General features: G+C 38.0%; 3 pseudogenes across 1 annotated transcript in view; 2 read left to right on the top strand and 1 right to left on the bottom strand.

Annotated features, from left to right (window-relative positions):
- The window catches only part of LOC148001994 (uncharacterized), a 741081-nt pseudogene extending 720525 nt beyond the window's left edge, over positions 1-20556 (bottom strand). The window contains exons 1-4 of the transcript XR_015634494.1: positions 20526-20556; positions 13629-13717; positions 4081-4158; positions 2375-2438 (exon numbers count right to left, since the gene is read on the bottom strand). The product of XR_015634494.1 is annotated as an uncharacterized LOC148001994 (transcript). The remainder of the gene's footprint in view (positions 1-2374; positions 2439-4080; positions 4159-13628; positions 13718-20525) is intronic.
- Positions 20557-21596: 1040 nt separating this feature from the next.
- On the top strand, positions 21597-21949 carry LOC134481247 (thioredoxin-like protein 4A; annotated as a pseudogene).
- A 25-nt stretch (positions 21950-21974) lies between these two features.
- Naa11-ps10 (N(alpha)-acetyltransferase 11, NatA catalytic subunit, pseudogene 10) lies at positions 21975-22633 on the top strand (annotated as a pseudogene).
- The last annotated feature ends 2928 nt before the right edge of the window (positions 22634-25561 follow it).

Here is a 25561-nt window from a genome sequence, read left to right as displayed (position 1 = left end):
CATACCAAAGTTAAATCAAGATCAGATAAACTAATCAGTCCCATAACCCCTAAGGAACTAAAAGAATTCATTAAAAACAACCAAAAACAAAAACAGTAACAAAAAGACTAGGGCACGATGCATAATTCAGTGCATAATTCTACCAGACTTTCAAATAAGAGCTAATACCAAAACTCCTTAAACTATTCTCAAAATAGAAACAGAACTACAGATCTTGCTGGTGAGATTGTAGAGAAACGAGAATGCTCCTCCATTGCTGGTGGGATGGCAAACTACCACCACTATGGAAACCAATCTGGCTGTTCCTCAGCAAACTGGAAATAGTTGTACCTGAAGACGCTGATATACAGGTCCTCGGCATATAGCCAAAAGATGCTCCACAGTACCACAAAGATGCAAGCTCTACTATGTTAATAGCAGCCATATTTGTAATAAGCAACCCTGATATTCTTCAACCAAAGAATGGATTCAGAAAATATGGTTTATTTACACAATGGAATACTATTCAGCTACTAAAAATAAAAGACATCATTAAATTTGCAGGCAATTGCATAGATCTAGAATATATTCTGAGTGAGCTAACCCAGACTCCAAAGGACATGAATGGTATATATTCATTAATCAGTGACACTACACAAAATATACAGAATATCCATGACACTAAAAGTTAAACCATAAGGAAAGCCTAAGTAAGAATGCTTCAATCCCAGTTAGCAAAAGGAAATAAATAACTATGGGAGGCAGAGGAAAGGAGAGATATGTGTGAGAGTGGAATGGGAAGAGAACAGGTCAGGATCAGGTATGGGAGAGACATGAGAGAGGACAAGGGACCCAAGAGAACGAATGGAAATATACAGCACTCGGGGTTGGTGGGAACCTCTAGAATATCCCAGAGACATTGGATAGGGGTGCTCCCAAGACTAAGGGTAGGAAATTTTCCCCAAACGCAAAATCACACAGATGTAAAATTTGAAGAGAGACCACCTTTTTAAATCAGACAGGACACCTGTGGTTGGATAGGGACACTAACACACCTACAAAACTTTCAACCTCAAATTGCTCCTGTCTAAAAGAAATGCAGGACAAAAATGGAATAGAGTCTGAAGCAGTGACCAGTTAGTGACAGGCTCAACTTGGGATTCATCCCATTATTAGGTACCAATCCCAAATATTATTACTGATACAATGTTGTGCTTGCAGCCAGTAGCCTAGCTTGGCTGTCCTCTGAGAGGCCCTGCAAGCAGCTGACTAAAACAGATATAGATATTACATCTAACCATTGGACTGAGGTCAACAAGCCCTGTGGAAAAGTTGGGAGAACTGAAAGGATTGGAAACATCATAGAAAGACCAGCAATATCAATCTGGACGCCTGGGAGCTATCAGAGACTGAGCCACCAACCAAAGAGCATACATGGGCTGTTGAGAGGCCACAGGCACCTATGTACGAGAATGTTTTCTTATCTGGCATTAGTGGGAGAGCATGCCCTTAAATCTGCAGAGAGTTATGTCACTGGTATGAAGGTCAACTTTATGGGTTAGAGCTTCAAAATTTCAGTAGCTTTTAAAAGATCAGCTTTGCCAGAATACTTTGTGATCTCAAATTTTTAGTTCTTATTCAAACTTTTCTGATAATTTTATTACTATTATTTATTTGGTAATAATCCGGTGAGAAATAAAAGAAGGCAACAAACAGAATAGCTGTAATTAAGTCAGGTTGTCTCCAGAAGTCAGAATATGATTTCATATTCAGTTGCAAAATTATTGGTCATAGGAGATGTGCACTGAATATTTTACATGGATTCAGAGAAAGGGCTATATTTCTACTATTCATTACAACGCAATCTACATAATTTGGAATAAATAAAAAAGTGAAGATTTTACATTTTAGATTTAAACTTGTTTCTCTGTGTAAGTCTTTCGCTCACATATATACCTGATCACCATTTTAGACTTGGTGTCTGTGCAGGTCAGATGTGGGAATTAGATCCCCTGAAACCGGAGTTATAGACGGTTGTGAGCTACCATGTGAGTGATGGAAACCCTTGAGATAGATAGCTAGGAAGAGTTTCTGTTATGATCACCAAATGACTTTCTTAAGTTGTTTTCTCCAAAAACAATATGTCTAGAGTTTTGTTTTGTTTGCCTTATGAGGAAAATTCTGTTTCTGAAACAGAAAGCACAGAAAAATTCCTGTCATTCTAAGGCTGTTGCTTATGAGGTATCAAATTGTTTCTGAATGTTATATTAGTAATTAATTATGATTTAAAAGAATGAAATTATACTTAAGTCATTTTGCTTTAGTGTTTATTCAAGTTTAAGACTAAATAATGAAAATAGTGAGGATTCACCTCCTTAGATTTTCCTGTTATTACCTTGGAGTACTCTTGGAGCTTTCCCAGGGCCAGGACAGAACCACAGTTGGTAATCTTCAATGTTCTGGGAGGCAAAAAGAACCAACCACCACAAATAAACTGACATCCGAGTCTTGAAGAATCTAGCAATTTCCTTTACTTGTCATTTCTAGCTCTTTAGCAGGGAAATTATTTAAACCAGTAATAATGATATTTCTTCTGACCACAGGTTTGAGTAAACAGGACTGATTTCAGGAGAAAATCTTTGGGTACTTGCCTTTCCTCTTGGAGGGAACCTTGATCTACTGATGCACAATAAAATAAGAAGTTGCATTCAGCCATTACCACTAACCAAGACAAATAGTATTTTGAAATTTCTTACATCTGTGCAGACTGTGTGTCGTATATTGAATTTCGATTTAACATGAGCACAGAACCTAGTGTCCACAGAGGCATATACTCGTGGTGGCTATAATGAGTTTAGCAAAGTTAACATTCAAAAGATATGATAACTTTGACAAGAGTGAACACAAGAGTCAAAAACAGAGAGTCTTTGAGGGTGCCTAGAAGTGAAAACAGCCTTTGGATTTCATTGAGAGATGTCCAGTCTGTGAAGAAGAAGAAGGACATATGTCTCTCCGGGAAAATAGGCCTCATACTGAAGAGAAGTTCTAGAACATAATTACTACACACAGTGTTTTGGATCCATTTGAAATAATCATCTAAATAGAACATTCTGTTGAGATATTGAGCACCCTCCAGGAGTGGCTCTAACTGGAATTATTATTAATTTTCTTTTCTTGTAGACTCCTATTTAAAACCAATGACGTTGTCCCATAGAGTTTTTAAGTGTTAAACTAGCAGACAAAAAGCACTCAAATAGACACACCACCACTACCCATTTACACCCCAACATACATGGAGAGGGTGATAATGAAACAGAAAAAGAGAGTGAGAGAGAGAGGTAGACAGAGGTAGAGGGGAATATAGTCAGAGAGGCAGACTGACATGTGGATTCTCATTGTACAAACTCACAGAAAGCAATAGACAGGGATGCATAAACACAGATAAACACACACACACACACAGAGCTACAAAGAGATACACATGCACATTTAAAAATAGAAAGACAATATATACACAGATATGTATGCAGAAAAGACATAGAAATGTAGACTCATTTATTAAAGATTTATTAAAAGTTAAAAATAAATACACTAGAACATGTACACTTACACATTCACACAAGAGAAATAAAAACAAGAAGAAATGGGGAAGACTACAGAATTACATACCAAATAGGCAGTATAGTCTAATTAAAGAAAGAAAGAAAGAAAGAAAGAAAGAAAGAAAGAAAGAAAGAAAGAAAGAAAGAGAAAATATTCCCTCTAACATTGGCACCCTTTAAATTAGGTGTGAGCATATGACAAATTAATCACAATTTATTACAGTGGATATGTATTATATAGTGAAACTACACATACAGCTCAAACCATTGGGCTATGACTTTCATTTCATATAAAACTAGACACGAATTCAAGAAAAAATGTCACTCAAAGAACTATTACTATGTCTTCAATAACTTCTGATTAAAAAGGAGGCATTTGTAAAATATGATTTGTAAAGGTATCATGATCAAATTTCATCTGAATTTACACATTTCCACATATGTGAATCTCAAAAGCAAAATTCAATTTTTAACTCAAAATAGATTGAAGGTAACTTACATGCTTTCTTATCACTGGTAGTAACTTGCTGATTATGTCATTCACCACATCAAAGTTTGTTGCTGTTACATACAGAGGCTATAGAATGCACAGAGAGAAAAATGCTATAAAATATCCTGAAAGCTCATGAATACAAAATTAATATGATCTACTCATTATTTATAATTTATAATCTGTAACAACTCCTCTAATGTATAACTCATTTTCTTCGCATAGGTTAAGTCTGGAAGACACGCAGTCTAACATATTTATCTTAGAATTTAGTTCTTGGGTACTGAAAAATCAAACATAACTGTAACAGGTTGTGTATGATAAAGGGTGACTGAGAAGCCATGGGTGCTAAAGCTCAGCATCCTGATTTCTCTTTCATTATGGCAGAATGTAGTCAGGGAGAGCAGAGACGTTTGCTTCCTCTCCAACTGGACTTCCATCATTACAGCCTTACTTCCATGTGCTTCACATGCACAGTTCTAGGAAAATGAGTTTGGGAAGCAGCACAATTATTTTTATAAAAATTAAAATTAGTGAGCACTCTTATCATATCAGGGTTTGTAAATACTTAGATGGCATACAGATATAGAGTGTTGAATTCTTTAATGGTGATAGATCTAGGGATCCAAAATGAATATTTTAGAAACAAGATGCCATTTCTTAACACTCCCAGGAAAAAAACAACGTACTTGTACTATTAGCTCTCTACTGCCTCTCACATTTAGAATCTGCTCCAGAGACCTAGGAAGACCTCAGCAAGAATATAGCATGAAATCAAAGCATAGTAATCGGACAAGAAACCACTGATGTACTAGAAATCTAATAAATAACCAGACAGTGAGTACATAAGTATATTTTCATGAAGATAGTATCTATATTATCAGTTATCTTTGATGAGGACTGTAAGTATCTAAGAAACAGTCCCTTAAATGAGAAACAAGAAACACAGCACATGTGCTCTCTCCCTATCCATAACAACCTTGAACCCAAACCTAAGAAAACCACTTCACAAGCCATCTCTTTTACAAAGGTTTCATTCATTATTTTTTAATTTTTACTTTTTATTAATCAACTGCTATGCATAATCTATTACTTTGAAAATAATATGAGTGATTGTGTCTATGTCTGTGGTGCATTTGCATGTGTGTGTGCCTATGTGTGTGTATGTGTGTGTGTGTGTGTTTGTGCATATGTTTGAGTGCTTCTGATGATTCATCCAAGACACCAATGTTACATGTCAGCTTAGTAGAATTTTATGAAAAGGACAACTTATACTAACTGACTTTGTATCTTTTTATGCAGAGGCTAACAATTATGCAAAAACATCTTAGAATATGAAAAAAAACCAGCTGTGATCTTGTGGTTGGAATGTAACAAGAAAGGAAAAATTTAAGGTTTTGTTCAGAATGTAAAATTAATCACCTATGGGTGAATATAGATCAGGGCTCAGAAATCATACATCCCAGAAGGAAATAATCACCTGCAAGTTTCCTTCTTACACCAATATGGCACATTGAAATATGTATATATATTTATAAACCACATACTCATAGGAACACACACACACACACACACACACACACACAGAGAGAGAGACAGACAGACACACACACGGTAAGCATAGAACATTTAAAGAAAAGTAAAGCTTCTGATATTTTGATGAATGTCTGAAAACATTGGTATAATTTTAAGACAACAAAGTTTTATTATAAAGAATTCCGCACATGAGATAGAGTAATAATTCACATGGGACTTTAATTCACATTATTTTAAAATATTTTGTTTTCAGAGCAATAGAAACATATTAATGTCTAATTAATATTTGCAAAGATGTGTACATCTCTTTCTGATGTTGATTTTGTTTGTAATACAGATTTCAAGACAAAGAGACTTTTTAAATAAAATATTTCTACAAATAACATTTTTAAAGCATGAAAACTAAAGTAGAACTAGTAGTTTATTTATATATGCTAAAATATTTCTTGACTCATGATGAACAACAGAAATGTAAACAATTCTTAAGAGAGAAGATCAACCTTAGAATAGTTCACAAGCTCCTTCTATGAGGAATAAAATGTTTTAATTTTTCAAAAACAAATAAAAAAACTTTTAATGTAAGTATATTTGCCTATATCTTCAGATAGAAATAATAACTATAAACATTGAAATTACATATTAATAGACTAAATGTGCTACAGTGAGCTGATACTATCACTAACAAGGCATGAATTTTAAAACAGATTACTAAAATAATGGAGGCATGTAGTAAAATGCTGTCCCCCAGGCATGGCATAAGCATTGACTCATGAGGACAGTGCAGTTGTTTTCTATACAATGCTAAGAACAAAAGTTAATATTTTATACATTGGTAATTATTAAAGTCAAGAAAAGGAAAGAATATGAATATAGTGAAAGGTTTGGGGATATCTTGTGATTGTGCAGGTGATTTGGCATTTCTGTACTTACATGAAATTATCGAATAAAGATAATTCTAAAATCATCTGCATCTATCTATTTTAAAATATAAGCAGTGTCTGAGAGATCTGCATTCAATCTTAAGAGTAAAGAAAAAAAAATAGGTGGAAAAATCCTAATATAAAAATAGGATTAAAACATTTTCCTAATTTATCCATAGAAAAACTTTACAGGTTTATCTTAAGTGTAATGAAATACATTGATGATTCAAAGAATTTTCAAATGATAAAAGGCTAAAGTATAAGCAAAAAAATCAAAGAAAACTAATAAAAAATTGATATATATTTTATATATCAATTATATAGATATATAATAGTATAAAATCTATTTTATACTATTTTTAGTTACTGTTTTGTGTTACGTGGACCTGGTATGAGTAAGAAATTGCTTGGTGATCTAAAATATCTTCATTATATTTCCCTTTGTAAGTCTAGTGCAGTGTCCACAGTGACATGTTAGAACACTAACTCTAGGTCCATTTTGTACCCATTAGCTGTCCCCGCCAGAGGGGACCCAGTTATTCAGGGTCCCGAAGAGGCTTTCTACCTTTCAGGTAGGGGGAGTGTCCTTTGTGAAACACAGAGGAGGGGGAGATGAGGATATAGGCAGTGATAGCTGGAGGCAAAGAGGTCAGGTGGTGGAGACACTGGGTGTTGACTGAGGAGATAACTGGTATCTGCTAAGGGAGCTGAGGCATCCCTTGAATGTTATCTTCCTGTGCCGTAAATTCATGGGAGAGGCTTTCATTCAACAATCTTAAGACTTATGGCAGTCATCTTAGGGGTGAATATCTGTGGCCAAACAGCCCAGAGTCACCTAGTCACTTTGAGCCATGCACTTCAAAAAGCAGCTAGCCCCAAATCCAATATGGCTCCGTGCATCTCCCCCATTTTTCTTTTTTAAAAAACCATTAGGTGGAAGTAGTGGTCTGAGAGAGATCAAACATGCCTCACAGAGTGCTTAGCTCGGCCATGGTGAGCCACTCTTGCAGTCGGGACAGCACCCCAATGGCTAGGAATGAACTTATGCTGTAACACACCATTCTGGGCTATACGTGTGTGTTTATTGGGGGAGAAACTGGGCAGAGAAGCATTGGACCGGCCCGAACGTTTAAATGGGGTGTAGCCACCTCTGTCTTAGGATCGACCTCTCAAACCCCAGCCTTATCCATCATAGGATCACCTTGTCGCCCCCAAGGTTCCTGTCTTAGATTGGTCAAGGGTCAGAGGAAGTTGCCCGTCCCTGAGGATAGCTACATTGGATCATCTTCTCATTCCTCTTATTTGAGCCCAGGGGCGAAAGAGTAGGGGCCAGATGGCATTAATATAAGAGATTGTGGAAATTGAGCCTCTCCCGATAAGTAGTGGGCACTTCATCTGGTTCTCCTCAGCTGCTATGGCCATACCACCAAGGGCCTAGTCAAGCTTCTCCTGTAATAAAATTTAGAATTCCCAATTGTTAGCTACTACTCCAGAAAGTTCACCCACTGTGCTTGCCTAACAATAGATTGGGGGAGGGTAACTCCAGACACTGCAGACACAATGGCTGCAGCAGTAATGGCTGCTACAATAGCAGCGAAAGTGCCAAGGTCTTTCCCAGGACAGTTCAGGATCGGTCATTCTTTTCTGGAACAAGCAGCAGGCAATGGAACCATGTCTGAGATCTGCAGAACCAGGGCAGAATTCCCTAGTCCACAGCAGCTTCATGCAGGTGGCATTCCTTTGAAGCTACTGACTGCAAAATGACAACACCAGTTAAGGCAGCAAGAGTCACCAGGGGAATGAGGGGGGCAGGGGTAACAGCTGGAGTCCAGTCTTCTCCAGCAAACAGCAGTGCACAGAGGGTTGAAGCGCAGGCCGCGGTGGGGCGGGACACACGCAGTGGTAACACTGACTGCAGCAGTGCCAAAATCTCTGTGATGACAAAAGATGAGGGGGAATCTTCCATCTTCCTCTCAGGGCAGAGGAATGACTTCAGGGACCTGAACCACAAGAGCTGAATCTTCATGCTCCCAGGCTCAGCATGGCAAACCAGCCACTCGGGCAGCTGGCAAAATCCTGTAGCATCCTGTAGAAAAAACACAAAGATTCCCTCTTCCTCATATAAAATATCTGAACAGGATCATGCCAATATGTCGATCTTTCTATTTCACCTAGGCAGAAGTAAGCCTAGTTGTAAGGTGCCATAAATTCAGAGTGTTCCTTGGCATACAAATTTTAAAATTGGAAATAAAAGGAGTATTATTAAATAATTGTATAGCATACAGGGATGTAACTCCACCCTTTTTTATTTATTAAGATATCATTAAGATATTATTTATTAAGATAAGTACTTCGAGGATTAAATTGAGGAGACTGAGCAATTGTATTTATAAATTGACTTTAATACCAAATTATTATCTCCAGCATTATTGTTTTGGTGATATAAAGAATGAGATTTTTTGACTAATTGTTCTTATGTAAGGCCTATAATCTGCGTGGTATCATAGTCCTCCCTTCCTAAGGGGTCCAGGCAATCCAGTTTGAGTTCTTAAATGGCCTATAAAGGAACAGTAGTACTTAGTGCTCTTAACCACTAAGCCATCTCTCCAGCCCCCTGCCAGCTTTATTTACCTAAACATAAGCATTAATTAGAGATGCCAAATACTATAAATACTGTCCAGATTTAGTCGCACTAGAAATCCCTGAGCCAGCAGGGTGAGGCTGGGAGTTGAAAGTAAGCAAATGGAGTCTTCCTCTATTCGTGAGGGTTTGTTATCAACTCCATTACCATTTTCAAAGAGCTGGGTCTATAGTTTTGTTTAGTTGTCCGAGTCAGAGCACTGAAAGGACACTGAGTTGTCAAACATTCACACTGAAATCATCACTCACTGATTGCAAGTAGAAAACCTGCCTCTAATATAGCATTAAGTAATTGTATAATTTGAGGGCTAGTAGTATCTAAAAAAGGAAACTTTTTAATCAACTGTAAATCATAAGGCACATATTGGCTATCAGTATATGAATTGAAAGCTTGATTTTTTTTAACATTTTAAAAACTGGCTACAGTTAATTAATAATCTGTGCTGAAGCAGGGGAAACTCAAGAGAATAAACAAGTGATCCAATCATACATGTAGCCTTTTCATTAGATGAACCACCTATAAATACAGTAAGCTCATTTTCTATGGGTTGCATGCACAAATTTATAGGAAGTACAAAAGCATGTAAAGAGTAAAATTATCACTTTTGCCTGAAATTTGTATATGTAATAGGCCAAATATCAGTATTTTGTAATAACCAATTTAATTGCTGTTTGGAATAAGATATGTTTTACCAGGTTTCTTTTTAAAATACTTCCATGACTCTAGTCGACAATTCTGTATTAACACAACTGAAGCTTTATCTCCAATGTGCATAACAAAGACCTAAGTCCTCTGGTAATGTGAGGTACTTAGCCAACTAACATATACTTAGAAGCTTATAATTAGCTTCAAATATTCTTTTCTGGAGTAGTGCAATAGCTACTCCCCAAATATTAAAGCTCATTTTGAGAGCAAAGTTTTGTAGTAAAAATTTCCATATACACTGAAAGATTCAATGTTCTAACTTGAAGAAACGACAAAATTACATAATATAAGGCTATTAGCCATTCTTTTGTAAAATTTTTAATGATACCACTTTATGGGCTCTCTAAAATTATAAGCAAGCTCACGAAATGAAAACTCACAATCGCCAGGACGTAAATAAATTGCATAAAAACAATCCTCTAAATCTATCTTGAAATGGAAGTTGGAGTAGGCAAACTGGCTATAATGCTCTCACAAGTTCCAAAACCTCATCAATCCTTCATAAATCTTGTAACAGTCTCTACCTGTTTGATTTTTTTTAATTATAAATAAGTTTGAGTTAGTCAATGTAACACTGGCAATCCTTAATCACAATCTTTAAGTTCTCCTTGTAAAACCAGAGCACAGCCACAACTTTGGGAAGTCACCTGAGTTCTGAGTACATGACTACGCAGCTGCCTTGGGGCAGTGGAATTAGCATCAAAATACAGGTAACTCCAGGGCAAACCACAACTTGTGGAAAGCAAAACTCAACCTCCAACAAACTAGTCTCCAAAATCCAGTCTCCAAGACACCGAGTCTGTCCTTCATGCTAGTAAGTTTGACTGCCAATTCCTACATATGAACGCACGATGGTGCGGTCTCCAATACCTCAACAAAGAGACATTGCCCTAAAATCTTTTAGAAGCCTTATTTTTAGAATAAGAATTCCATAAAAATATTACCTCAATTTAAACCTGTTTCCCTAGGTTGGCCCATGTCACATGTTGTCTAGAATGACTTTATCCAAATTACCAGTTTTATGTCAACTTTCTGTTGCCAATGTTACATTTTTTAAACCATATCCAATAGCTTAAAAGCCAATAGTCCATAACCAAGGCATGTAGAGCATATTTATACATTTAGAACCAGTCAGAAACAAAATTGAAGTGGCTACACATGTCTTTAATATTTAGTCCTAGCACCATTTTTACTTTTCTAGCTGTGATTTTAAGACAAGCACCTTGTCACCTGCTAAGTCTAATAATAAATCTGGGATTTTTCTAAGAGAAACAGCTATCAGTTCCCATACCATAGAAGCTGAGGAGCTAGCTGTTGGCGCCTTTAAGATCAGCTCCTGCAGACGCTCAGTCTGCGGGCAGCTTCTTCAGCTGACCTAGGCTCCTAGCTACAAGTACAGGGCTCCAAAGGCCGATTAAAACTGTTTTTTATTCACTTGTTCCCTTTTTTTTTTTAAATGAATTAAAACCAAATCAAGTTACCATTTTTCTTTTGAACATGAAACATAAAACATTTAAACAACGAGAAACAAAAACCACAGACATAAACTGACAGACATGGACAGCTTGGTGCACCAAGGACAAACAATAGACATAGAGGGAAAAAACTAGATGGTGTCCCACCGAAGGGACCTACATATCGTACCTATGGAACCCAGAACCAGAAATAAGCATTTCTCCAATAGGAGCCAGCAGAGAGGCAGGACGTCTCCTGCCTTTCTTTTGTTCCTAGGAGAGCTCTGAAAGTTTTTCTCTTTCTCCAAAGCATCCATGGAGAGTCCGGGAGGACTGTTTTTCCCAAACCCATTCTCTCTCATGTCTAGGGTGTAAACTATCTCTAATCAGGGTCCAAAGACTAAAATATAACTCTAAAAGAACGCATATGCAAAAACACTTTACCATTACCTTGTCCCTTTTTTATTACAAGTTTTACTTAAGCTAGACCCACACTGCTTAAAATTAACCAGGGACACCTTTCATCAATAAAACAAAAAAAAAAAAAAACTTGATTAAATCCTTTTTCTTAACTCTTAATCTTCTCTCCTATGAAACAAGCCTCCTAAATCCATACCTTCCCCATGGCAATTAGACGACAATTATTCGACTGCTCCTTACCTCCCTCTCCAGTGACGCACAAGCTATACGGCCTGAAGAGTCCTCGATTCCCGCTGCCGCTCTCTTATCTCCCTCGTCCTTTAGTCGGCCTTGCTTCGGGGTCCCTGTTCGGGCGCCACTTGTCCCTGTCAGCGGGGACCCAGTTATTCAGGGTCCCGAAGAGGCTTTCTACCTGTGGGCCAAAATGAGGGTGAAGAGAAGAAGGAGACCAAGCAAAAGTTCTGTTGTCAAGGTCTCATTTATTGGGGTGAACATTACAGCTTTTAAGGCTTTCATGTAGGGGGAGTGTCCTTTGTGAAACACAGAGGAGAGGGAGATGAGGATATAGGCAGTGATAGCTGGAGGCAAAGAGGTCAGGTGGTGGAGACACTGGGTGTTGACTGTGGAGATAACTGGTATCTGCTAAGGGAGCTGAGGCATCCCTTGAATGTTATCTTCCTGTGCCGTAAATTCATGGGAGAGGCTTTCATTCAACAATCTTAAGACTTATGGGAGTCATCTTAGAGGTGAATATCTGTGGCCAAACAGCCCAGAGTCACGTAGTCACTTTGAGCCATGCAGTTCAAAAAGCGGCTAGCCCCAAATCCAATATGGCTCCGTGCAATTAACATTTATGAAAGGCAGAGAGGTGGTGATCCCTGAGTTACAGTCTATTCTGCTTTACAGCAGGAAATGTCTTCAATGCTCTACATGTTACATAGTAGTTAGATTTTTGATCTGCATTAAACCCAATACTGGAAAGTGGAGAATAATATAAGCCTGAGAATAATAGACAACAATTCAATAGATATTTATGTTTATCTCAATGATAGAACTACTGTATAGTATTGTGATGTTGTGAGTTTTATCCTAAACACCATACACAAAGATGAACACACACACACACACACACACACACACACACATACCACTTTTAAATTTAAATTTCTGAACAGAAGACACATACAAAGATATCCTCATGACTAGATTATTCAAGTAAACATGAGGATGAAAGCCATGACTTTGTAGCTGGTATTCAGAGGAAGGTATAAGGATGCATAGTAAGAGACTTAGAGAAAGAGCACAGAATGGAGAAAAAGAGCTAATATATCATTGAACACTTAGGTATGGAGAGAAAATGTAATGCTTTATGATAATATTATATAATAAAAATTGTTTACTAGAGAAATATTTTAAAATGAATAAGGAATAGTGGAAATAACACACAAATCTATATATAAGCAATAAGGACTCAGGAGGGGGCAGTTTAATTCTACTAATAATACTTCACTTGGAAATATATGCTGTTGGAAATATTTGGCTCAATTTTCAGTGATATAACAAAAAGTATTTCCTCTTTTTGGATCTCTAGTACGTGAATCAGTCTTGTTTCATGTTGCTCTCTACACATTACATATGAGAGTCCTATGTCTGCCTTGACTACAGATAATTTAATATAATTTAATTTAAAATAATTTATTAGTTCCACATAATACTGTCTAAATTCTCTCCCTCGGTCTCTCTGTCCCTCTGTCCCTCTCTCCCTTTGTCCCGCTCTCCCCATCCATGCTCTTCATATGTCTCCATCTTCCATTACTTTACAAACTGTCTCTCTCCTAGTCATGAACATGGAATATTAGTTTTGGTTTTGTATTCACATACAGTGTCACAGCATGCAATATCCTCAGTGAATATCTGCATGGGAAGTTCCATTTTGTTGGGTTTCTTGGCTTCACGAATGGATCTGTGAAATGCAACAAAAATATACAATACAGCAAGTTAATTAGGAGCTTATTTCAAACTAATCCCTGTTAACATTTTTTTCAGAATCATCTTAGCTTTCAATATAAGGAAATAAGTTCAGCAATATTCACCATTCGAATGGTGAATACTAAAAATGTTTCAGAAACAGATATAGTCAGGTAATAACACAATGACCTAAGTAGTATAGCCAGTCCTCAAAATGATGTACCTGAAACAAACAGAAGGATAGAAATTTTCTTGATCTCAAAGAAGGAAGCAGCAGATGGGTCGAATGTGCATGCTAGAGTGACATCTACTTAGTGGAATTTAAAATAAGATTTGAGAGTACTGTTTACTCTAAAGCAAAGAGGAAATAATAAAAGCAGAACTTCCACAAAATTAAATAAAATAAGGAATGGACAGGAGAATGCAAAGAATTTTTCCATTGACCATCTAATTAACAACTGATTTCGAGACAGAATATCAAATATATATATATATATATATATATATATATATATATATATATATACCGAAGCACATACTACCATTCCTATATCACCAAGGAATTAAAATATTAACACAAGTAAAATACCTTTGTAGAAAGAAATACCACCGAAACAGTTCTCTGCACCCAAATCCCGTGGGATGGAGAGCTAAACCTTCAGAGAGGCAGACAAGTCTGGGAAACCAGAAGAGACTGCTCCCTGCACACACATCTCGGACGCCAGAGGAAAAAGCCAAAGACCATCTGGAACCCTGGTGCACTGAAGCTCCCGGAAGGGGCGGCACAGGTCTTCCTGGTTGCTGCCGCTGCAGAGAGCCCCTGGGCAGCACCCCACGAGCGAACCTGAGCCTCGGGACCACAGGTAAGACCAAATTTTCTGCTGCAAGAAAGCTGCCTGGTGAACTCAAGACACAGGCCCACAGGAACAGCTGAAGACCTGTAGAGAGGAAAAACTACACGCCTGAAAGCAGAACACTCTGTCCCCATAACTGACTGAAAGAGAGGAAAACAGGTCTACAGCACTCCTGACACACAGGCTTATAGGACAGTCTAGCCACTGTCAGAAATAGCAGAACAAAGTAACACTAGAGATAATCTGATGGCGAGAGGCAAGCGCAGGAACCCAAGCAACAGAAACCAAGACTACATGCCATCATCGGAGCCCAATTCTCCCACCAAAACAAACATGGAATATTCAAACACACCAGAAAAGCAAGATCTAGTTTCAAAATCATATTTGATCATGATGCTGGAGGACTTCAAGAAAGACATGAACACACTTAGGGAAACACAGGAAAACATTAATAAACAAGTAGAAGCCTACAGAGAGGAATCACAAAAATGCCTGAAAGAATTCCAGGAAAACACAATCAAACAGTTGAAGGAATTAAAAATGGAAATAGAAGCAATCAAGAAAGAACACATGGAAACAACCCTGGATATAGAAAACCAAAAGAAGAGACAAGGAGCTGTAGATACAAGCTTCACCAACAGAATACAAGAGATGGAAGAGAGAATCTCAGGAGCAGAAGATTCCATAGAAATCATTGACTCAACTGTCAAAGATAATGTAAAGCGGAAAAAGCTACTGGTCCAAAACATACAGGAAATCCAGGACTCAATGAGAAGATCAAACCTAAGGATAATAGGTATAGAAGAGGGTGAAGACTCCCAGCTCAAAGGACCAGTAAATATCTTCAACAAAATCATAGAAGAAAACTTCCCTAACCTAAAAAAAGAGATACCCATAGACATACAAGAAGCCTACAGAACTCCAAATAGATTGGACCAGAAAAGAAACACCTCCCATCACATAATTGTCAAAACACCAAACGCACAAAATAAAGAAAGAATATTAAAAGCAGTAAGGGAAAAAGGTCAAGTAACATATAAAGGGAGACCTATCGGAATCACACCAGACTTCTCGCCAGAAACTATGAAGGCCAGAAGATCCTGGACTGATGTCATATAGACCCTAAGAGAACACAAATGCCAGCCCAGGTTACTGTATCCAGCAAAACTCTCAATTAACATTGATGGAGAAACCAAGATATTCCATGACAAAACCAAATTTACACAATATCTTTCTACAAATCCAGCACTACAAAGGATAATAAATGGTAAAGCCCAACATAAGGAGGCAAGCTATACCCTAGAAGAAGCAAGAAACTAATCGTCTTGGCAACAAAACAAAGAGAATGAAAGCACACAAACATAACCTCACATCCAAATATGAATATAAAGGGAAACAATAATCACTATTCCTTAATATCTCTCAATATCAATGGCCTCAACTCCCCAATAAAAAGACATAGATTAACAAACTGGATACGCAACGAGGACCCTGCATTCTGCTGCCTACAGGAAACACACCTCAGAGACAAAGACAGACACTACCTCAGAGTGAAAGGCTGGAAAACAACTTTCCAAGCAAATGGTCAGAAGAAGCAAGCTGGAGTAGCCATTCTAATATCAAATAAAATCAATTTCCAACTAAAAGTCATCAAAAAAGATAAGGAAGGACACTTCATATTCATCAAAGGAAAAATCCACCAAGATGAACTCTCAATCCTAAATATCTATGCCCCAAATACAAGGGCACCTACATACATAAAAGAAACCTTACTAAAGCTCAAAACACACATTGCACCTCACACAATAATAGTGGGAGATTTCAACACCCCACTCTCATCAATGGACAGATCATGGAAACAGAAATTAAACAGTGATGTCGACAGACTAAGAGAAGTCATGAGCCAAATGGACTTAACAGATATTTATAGAACATTCTATCCTAAAGCAAAAGGATATACCTTCTTCTCAGCTCCTCATGGCACTTTCTCCAAAATTGACCATATAATTGGTCAAAAAACGGGCCTCAACAGGTACAGAAAGATAGAAATAATCCCATGCGTGCTATCGGACCACCACGGCCTAAAACTGGTCTTCAATAACAATAAGGGTAGAATGCCCACATATACGTGGAAATTGAACAATGCTCTACTCAATGATAACCTGGTCAAGGAAGAAATAAAGAAAGAAATTAAAAACTTTTTAGAATTTAATGAAAATGAAGATACAACATACCCAAACTTATGGGACACAATGAAAGCTGTGCTAAGAGGAAAACTCATAGCACTGAGTGCCTGCAGAAAGAAACAGGAAAGAGCATATGTCAGCAGCTTGACAGCACACGTAAAAGCTCTAGAACAAAAAGAAGCAAATACACCCAGGAGGAGTAGAAGGCAGGAAATAATCAAACTCAGAGCTGAAATCAACCAAGTAGAAACAAAAAGGACCATAGAAAGAATCAACAGAACCAAAAGTTGGTTCTTTGAGAAAATCAACAAAATAGATAAACCCTTAGCCAGACTAACGAGAGGACACAGAGAGTGCGTCCAAATGAACAAAATCAGAAATGAAAAGGGAGACATAACTACAGATTCAGAGGAAATTCAAAAAATCATCAGATCTTACTATAAAAACCTATATTCAACAAAATTTGAAAATCTTCAGGAAATGGACAATTTCCTAGACAGATACCAGGTATCGAAGTTAAATCAGGAACAGATAAGCCAGTTAAACAACCCCATAACTCCTAAGGAAATAGAAGCAGTCATTAAAGGTCTCCCAACCAAAAAGAGCCCAGGTCCAGACGGGTTTAGTGCAGAATTCTATCAAACCTTCATAGAAGACCTCATACCAATATTATCCAAACTATTCCACAAAATTGAAACAGATGGAGCCCTACCGAATTCCTTCTACGAAGCCACAATTACTCTTATACCTAAACCACTCAAAGACACAACAAAGAAAGAGAACTTCAGACCAATTTCCCTTATGAATATCGACGCAAAAATACTCAATAAAATTCTGGCAAACCGAATTCAAGAGCACATCAAAACAACCATCCACCATGATCAAGTAGGCTTCATCCCAGGCATGCAGGGATGGTTTAATATACGGAAAACCATCAACGTGATCCATTATATAAACAAACTGAAAGAACAGAACCACATGATCATTTCATTAGATGCTGAGAAAGCATTTGACAAAATTCAACACCCCTTCATGATAAAAGTCCTGGAAAGAATAGGAATTCACGGCCCATACCTAAACATAGTAAAAGCCATATACAGCAAACCAGTTGCTAACATTAAACTAAATGGAGAGAAACTTGAAGCAATCCCACTAAAATCAGGGACTAGACAAGGCTGCCCACTCTCTCCCTACTTATTCAATATAGTTCTTGAAGTTCTAGCCAGAGCAATCAGACAACAAAAGGAGGTCAAGGGGATACAGATCGGAAAAGAAGAGGTCAGAATATCACTATTTGCAGATGACATGATAGTATATTTAAGTGATCCCAAAAGTTCCACCAGAGAACTACTAAAGCTGATAAACAACTTCAGCAAAGTGGCTGGGTATAAAATTAACTCAAATAAATCAGTTGCCTTCCTCTATACAAAAGAGAAACAAGCCGAGAAAGAAATTAGGGAAACGACACCCTTCATAATAGACCCAAATAATATAAAGTACCTCGGTGTGACTTTAACCAAGCAAGTAAAAGATCTGTACAATAAGAACTTCAAGACACTGAGGAAAGAAATTGAAGAAGACCTCAGAAGATGGAAAGATCTACCATGCTCATGGATTGGCAGGATTAATATAGTAAAAATGGCCATTTTACCAAAAGCAATCTACAGATTCAATGCAATCCCCATCAAAATACCAATCCAATTCTTCAAAGAGTTAGACAGAACAATTTGCAAATTCATCTGGAATAACAAAAAACCCAGGATAGCTAAAGCTATCCTCAACAATAAAAGGACTTCAGGGGGAATCACTATCCCTGAACTCAAGCAGTATTACAGAGCAATAGTGATAAAAACTGCATGGTATTGGTACAGGGACAGACAGATAGACCAATGGAATAGAATTGAAGACGCAGTAATGAACCCACACACCTATGGTCACTTGATTTTTGACAAAGGAGCCAAAACCATCCAATGGAAAAAAGATAGCATTTTCAGCAAATGGTGCTGGTTCAACTGGAGGGCAACATGTATAAGAATGCAGATCGATCCATGCTTATCACCCTGTAAAAAGCTTAAGTCCAAGTGGATCAAGGACCTCCACATCAAACCAGACACACTCAAACTAATAGAAGAAAAACTAGGGAAATATCTGGAACACATGGGCACTGGAAAAAATTTCCTGAACAAAACACCAATGGCTTATGCTCTAAGATCAAGAATCGACAAATGGGATCTCATAAAACTGCAAAGCTTCTGTAAGGCAAAGGACACTGTGGTTAGGACAAAACGGCAACCAACAGATTGGGAAAAGATCTTTACCAATCCTACAAGAGATAGAGGCCTTATATCCAAAATATACAAAGAACTTAAGAAGTTAGACCGCAGGGAAACAAATAACCCTATTAAAAAATGGGGTTCAGAGCTAAACAAAGAATTCACAGCTGAGGAATGCCGAATGGCTGAGAAACACCTAAAGAAATGTTCAACATCTTTAGTCATAAGGGGAATGCAAATCAAAACAACCCTGAGATTTCACCTCACACCAGTGCGATTGGCTAAGATCAAAAACTCAGGTGACAGCAGATGCTGGCGAGGATGTGGAGAAAGAGGAACACTCCTCCATTGTTGGTGGGATTGCAGACTGGTAAAACCATTCTGGAAATCAGTCTGGAGGTTCCTCAGAAAATTGGACATTGAACTGCCTGAGGATCCAGCTATACCTCTCTTGGGCATATACCCAAACGATGCCTCAACATATAAAAGAGACACGTGCTCCACTATGTTCATCGCAGCCTTATTTATAATAGCCAGAAGCTGGAAAGAACCCAGATGCCCTTCAACAGAGGAATGGATACAGAAAATGTGGTACATCTACACAATGGAATATTACTCAGCTATCAAAAACAACGAGTTTATGAAATTCGTAGGCAAATGGTTGGAACTGGAAAATATCATCCTGAGTGAGCTAACCCAATCACAGAAAGACATACATGGTATGCACTCATTGATAAGTGGCTATTAGCCCAAATGCTTGAATTACCCTAGATCCCTAGAACAAACGAAACTCAAGAAGGATGATCAAAATGTGAATGCTTCACTCCTTCTTTAAATGAGGAAAAAGAATACCCTTGGCAGGGAAGGGAGAGGCAAAGATTAAAACAGAGACTGAAGGAACACCCATTCAGAACCTGCCCCACATGTGGCCCATACATATACAGCCACCCAATTAGACAAGATGGATGAAGCAAAGAAGTGCAGACCGACAGGAGCCGGATGTAGATCGCTCCTGAGAGACACAGCCAGAATACAGCAAATACAGAGGCGAATGCCAGCAGCAAACCACTGAACTGAGAATAGGTCCCCTATTGAAGGAATCAGAGAAAGAACTGGAAGAGCTTGAAGGGGCTCGAGACCCCAAAAGTACAACAATGCCAAGCAACCAGAGCTTCCAGGGACTAAGCCACTACCTAAAGACTATACATGGACTGACCCTGGACTCTGACCCCATAGGTAGCAATGAATATCCTAGTAAGAGCACCAGTGGAAGGGGAAGCCCTGGGTCCTGCTAAGACTGAACCCCCAGTGAACTAGTCTATGGGGGGAGGGCGGCAATGGGGGGAGGGTTGGGAGGGGAACACCCATAAGGAAGGGGAGGGGGGAGGGGGATGTTTGCCCGGAAACCAGGAAAGGGAATTACACTTGAAATGTATATAAGAAATACTCAAGTTAATAAAAAAAAAAAAAGAAACTAAAAAAAAAAAAAAAAAGAAAGAAAGAAATACCACCAAATGGTCTGTTCCATGGAACTGTGAAATTGAAAAAAATTAGAGTCATGATAAATAGTAAAATTCTTAAGGTTATTATGCATAAAAATAACTTATGTCTGTGGCCATCAATTATGGTATAGGTATATTTGGCAGTCTCTACATGATTCTACCACTAAATGACCTAATTTTTGTACTGCCGTGCTGTCATGTGACACTTTACCATCCCTAAATATAATATTTCTCATCTTTGATAAGAGAGAAACCATAAGCATTAAATAACAATCTTTTGAGATTTGACCAGAGGAATAGAAAACATTCAGAGAACAAAAGGTGATTTTCTCTTTTGTCAGAGTCTATGACAAATGCTTTTCCTTGTAAAGACCAAAGTCACAGAGCCTAGAATGCTCATAAAACTTGTGTTTGTGTTATTTGAGTCAACTTTGTGATGACACTAAGAATTTGGATAGAAGAATGAAAAGAGCTCAAATTTGGAGTATGGATGAACTTTTCATGTGGAAAAAATTTGAATTTTGATGTATGATTGATTAGAGAAGAAGGCACATGCTACACAATCCCTGTGATTCCATCAACTACACTCAATATAATATCAATATGCCATGAGCACATCTTCTAATGAAAGATTAGAATGTAAATTTGAAATTTTCCTGAACTCTGAAAATTATACCTGACTCTGATGGTGTAATGATACCAGTCCTTTTTAGTTGACTATAAAAATCAGTGATATTCTGCTACAGAGACATTCAAATAATTGGGTATTGCATGAGTAACTTTTCTCATTCAACTAAATACTAATTTTTAAGAAAATGTGCGAGTACATAAAGTATTTTTCAAATTTAATTATACTACACAATATTATTGGGAAGAGATAGATCTGTGTACTTTTAAGATACAGATAAAATCAGATCATTTTGGGAAGAAGAATGTCTAGGATAAATAAGATCTTGTCTTATCCACATTCTTCTAGGACAATGCACCTCTGTCCTGCCCCATGGATCTTGTGGAGTCTTGAACATCACAGATCAAAACTTAAAGCACACTGGTGCTGGGTGGAGGGTCCGTTGGTCCGGCCCTGTGGGCTCACACGAGGTTAGAGGTAGCTCGCCAGGTCATGCTTCGCAAACACGTTCAAGATGTTGTACATGCTTCCGCATTTAAACAATGGCTGGCAGGTAGACCAGCCAATCCTTTCAGACGAGGACTGCGTGGTCGTCATTTACTTCGGACACGACTAGGACTCCACTTGTGTGAAGATAGACAAAGTTCTGTACAGCATCGCCGAAACGAAATGGAAGATAGTGAGAAATCTTCCTCATCTTGTATGAGTTCCGTTTGGATAAAACAGGTGTCTTAAAGCAAATGGTGCTGGTGTCTCTTGTGCTCTGTGGCATCCTCTCTGATTCTCCCGAGTCTGATAGGCTTTTCTGCCGCCAATATGAACAAGTGCTGGGCTCGGCCATATGACCTGATAAACATACAACACTGCAACCTCCTCTGCCTGCCCGAGAACAACCAGATGAAATACTACTATCATGGCCTCTCGTGGCCCAGCTCTCCTACATTGCTGAGGATGAGGTTGGGAAGATTGTGGGTTATGTTCTGGCCAAAATGGAAGAGGATCCTGATAACGTCCCTCATGGACACATCACCCCACTGGCTGTGAAGCGCTGCCACCTAAGCTTTGGCCTGGCCAAGAAGCTAATGGACCAGGCCTCCCAGGCCATGATAGAGAACTTCAGTGCAAAGTATGTCTCCCTGCATGCCAGGAAGAGCAACTGAGCAGCCTTGCACCTCTGTTCCAACACCCTGAACTTGCAGGTTAGTGAGGTGGAGCCCAAGTACTATGCAGATGGCGAAGATGCGTATGCTCTGAAGCGAGATCTCTCACAGATGGCAGATGAGCTGAGAAGGCAACTGGAGCTGAAGAAAGGCAGGTATGTGGTTTTTGGTTCCAAGGAGAATCAGGGTAGCACACTTCCTGGTTCCGAAGAGGCCTATCAGCAGGAGAACCTGGTTGGAGATGACAGTGGCAGTGATGGCAAAGATAGCACTGATGTCCTTGACAGCTTGCAGACCTTGGGGGCCGCCTCTTAGGACGTGCTTGAGCACTACAGGTCCTCCTATTTTAGTCATATTGTTCTTGGGAACCTTGTTCTGCAGTCTAGTGACCTAAATGGCTCTCCTTTCGATGCTTAGCAACCTTTTGCATAACCTGTGTAATCATGGAGGCACACCTGGACACAGATCCTGTTGTGTCGGAGTCAAGGAGGCCTGAGGACTGCCATGCAGCGCCTTTCTTGGCTTCTTCATGCTGCCATCAGATTCTGTTCAGTGCTGTACTGGTTCTGTATATCCTGCAGGTTTCCAAACCCTAGAATGCTAAACAGGAGGTGGGGACAACTTGAGAATACCCCAGCATCCTGCCTTTGCCATTGTTTATCTGTCTTTTACTTGGAGTAGAACCGTCAAGCTAGTCCCCGTGCCCTCTCCCTTGTGGGGAGTTACCCGCTCTTGCTTTCTGGGGAACTGCCTGGCCTTGCCCTCCCTCCTTTTGAAGAAGAATGCTCTCTTTCCTGGTGGGAGACGATGATAGGTTCTGGACAAATATGGGAGCAGAATTTGTAGATCTTAAGGAAATGACAAGCAGAAATTAAACTGCAATCTCTAACCTGAACAAATAAAGATATAAGGAGAACAGAAAAACCCAAACAAACAACAAAACAAAAAACAAAAACAAAACAAAAAAACCATAAAGTACCTACCTACATGTGGAAATGGATATAATGAAAAGTATAGAAAATGTAGGATCATCATAGAAGGGGGAAAGTTGAGTTGGCATCCTGTATACAATCAGACTAAAATTGACTCTATTTTTGCAAACATTTTGGGATGATGAAAGCATTTGGTGAAAGGAGTTACTAGATAGATACACACTCTTCAATGGTCACCAATAGCCATAGCCTGATTATTGTTTTCTAATTGGAGAATATTAGAATGAATATACTCATTCACTGGGAAATGAATTACACTCCATTAATTTGACCCACAATTTCTGAAGTTATCATCTTGTGATCACAGGTCTGAACTCTAGGTCTTACCGAAAGGTGGCAACAACATGTCCCATCGGCCAGTATAGGTAAATGGACTTGGGAGCAGCAGTGTTGTCAGACCTGAATGCATCCACTTCATAACTAATCCACAGGTAAGCCAATGGAATGACGTTTTATCTTAAATTTCTTATTTCTATAAAGAGAATCAAATATCTGTTAGTTTAATTTGCATTGTAGTTGGTGTTGTGGTAAAACCACGTTCTTCCTGCCCGAGAGCAAAAAAGGACACATCCATTGCTAAGTCTAAGCACCGCAGCACTTACAGAAAGCCACCTGTATCAATATTTCTTACCTGAATTTAGTTAAGGAGTAACTATTTTGCTTTGATTTTTCCCATAATACACAAAGGAAATTATTTCAAGATTTTTTATTTTAATTAATTACATGGAAAAATCTTTCCAGAATATAAACAAAAATATTGTTTGACTTAGTAAAATTTTCTGTTGTCTATCTCCCTGTACTAAAATATTCAATAACCTCATTCCAGTAGCTCCTGTAGAAAACCCGCAAACTATATATCACACAAGTAACCAAAAAGGCGATCCTTTTTTCCTTTAGTTTAGCCAAATAATTAGAATAATGTCTTCCTATCAAGCATTCTGGTATTATTAGAAGTGTTTTTAAGAAACAATAATGTTTGAAGCATATTTTCTCCTTTTGTCATTCTTTTTTGAGTAATTTGCTCTTCGAGAATTCTACATTAAAATACAACGCATTTGATGATTGTTTTTGTCACTTTCTCCTTCCATTCTATCTCCTGACAGATCTCCCCACACTCATGATTTTTTTTGTATTTTTTTAATGATGGATGTTTCATTTGCTGTGTAAGCCTAGGTATTGAACTTTCCTTCAGATACTCGTGAGCTAATATGTGGCTAGAAAACTGAAGATAATGACTCCCTCTCGAATTCAGGGGACAGAATATCACAAGAATAAATCATGGTTCAAAAATCCTGTATATAAACCTTTAATATTCAAAACATGGGAAGACTAATTGCACTACAAAGAAAGATTCCTCATATAATCTAATGTAACATACTATAGTTAAAATACAAGCCATCATGCAACATGTACTTCAAGATATACATACACACATGTCTCAATAATGAGATGTTTATATTTACATTTTATATTCACCATTTAAACATATATATATACATATATATATATATATATATATATATATATATATACACACACACACATATGTATATCTCAAAATTCCCAAGAAATGCTTGAACCTGAAACCTCTAATTCCAATGTCTGATAAGAGATAATCTTCCTTAAAAATGGAAATAACGATAATCACTTCTTATAAACTTGATAAACTTCTTTCCATAATGTGAAGGAGAATCTAAACATAGTTTTAATTACAATTGCAACATGACAGAAGGGACTGTATGTACTGCCTTTAAGAAACCAACCATTTCTGTTTCCTTTATTCTCAACACAAAGTTAAGTTTACTTCCTTCCATCAACTACACTTATATGGCAAATGATCAGTTTATTTCTTTTTACATTTCTGATGAGTTGATTACTATCTTTTAAAATAAAATGTGAAGATTTCCCACTGTGGAAAGAAACGGAGCTCTGTACCAAAAAAACAAGAAAGATGGACAGATTGACAGATACCCAGTCCATTCTTTTATTTTCAGCCTGCCTCAGACACTAATTACCATTTTCTGTGAAGGAGCTTACATGACTGATCAGGGTTGCCAGAAAAACGTACCCAGTTGGTGTATTTATAATGTATAGAAGAACTCTCACCTGAATATTTTATTTTTCTCACAATCTGTGAAATGGATCTTCTGGAAAATGATTCACTGATGATCAGAAAATTTAACCCCTGCCCCCGCCCAAAACGGAATAGACTATTTTATTGATGTCTGTCTGATAAATTTATGTACTTATG

The sequence above is a fragment of the Rattus norvegicus genome, chromosome 12 (assembly GCF_021556685.1).
Source record: "Rattus norvegicus strain SHRSP/BbbUtx chromosome 12, alternate assembly SHRSP_T2T, whole genome shotgun sequence".
In the NCBI taxonomy this organism is placed as follows: domain Eukaryota; kingdom Metazoa; phylum Chordata; class Mammalia; order Rodentia; family Muridae; genus Rattus; species Rattus norvegicus.
This window is presented reverse-complemented; position numbering and strand designations above follow the sequence as displayed.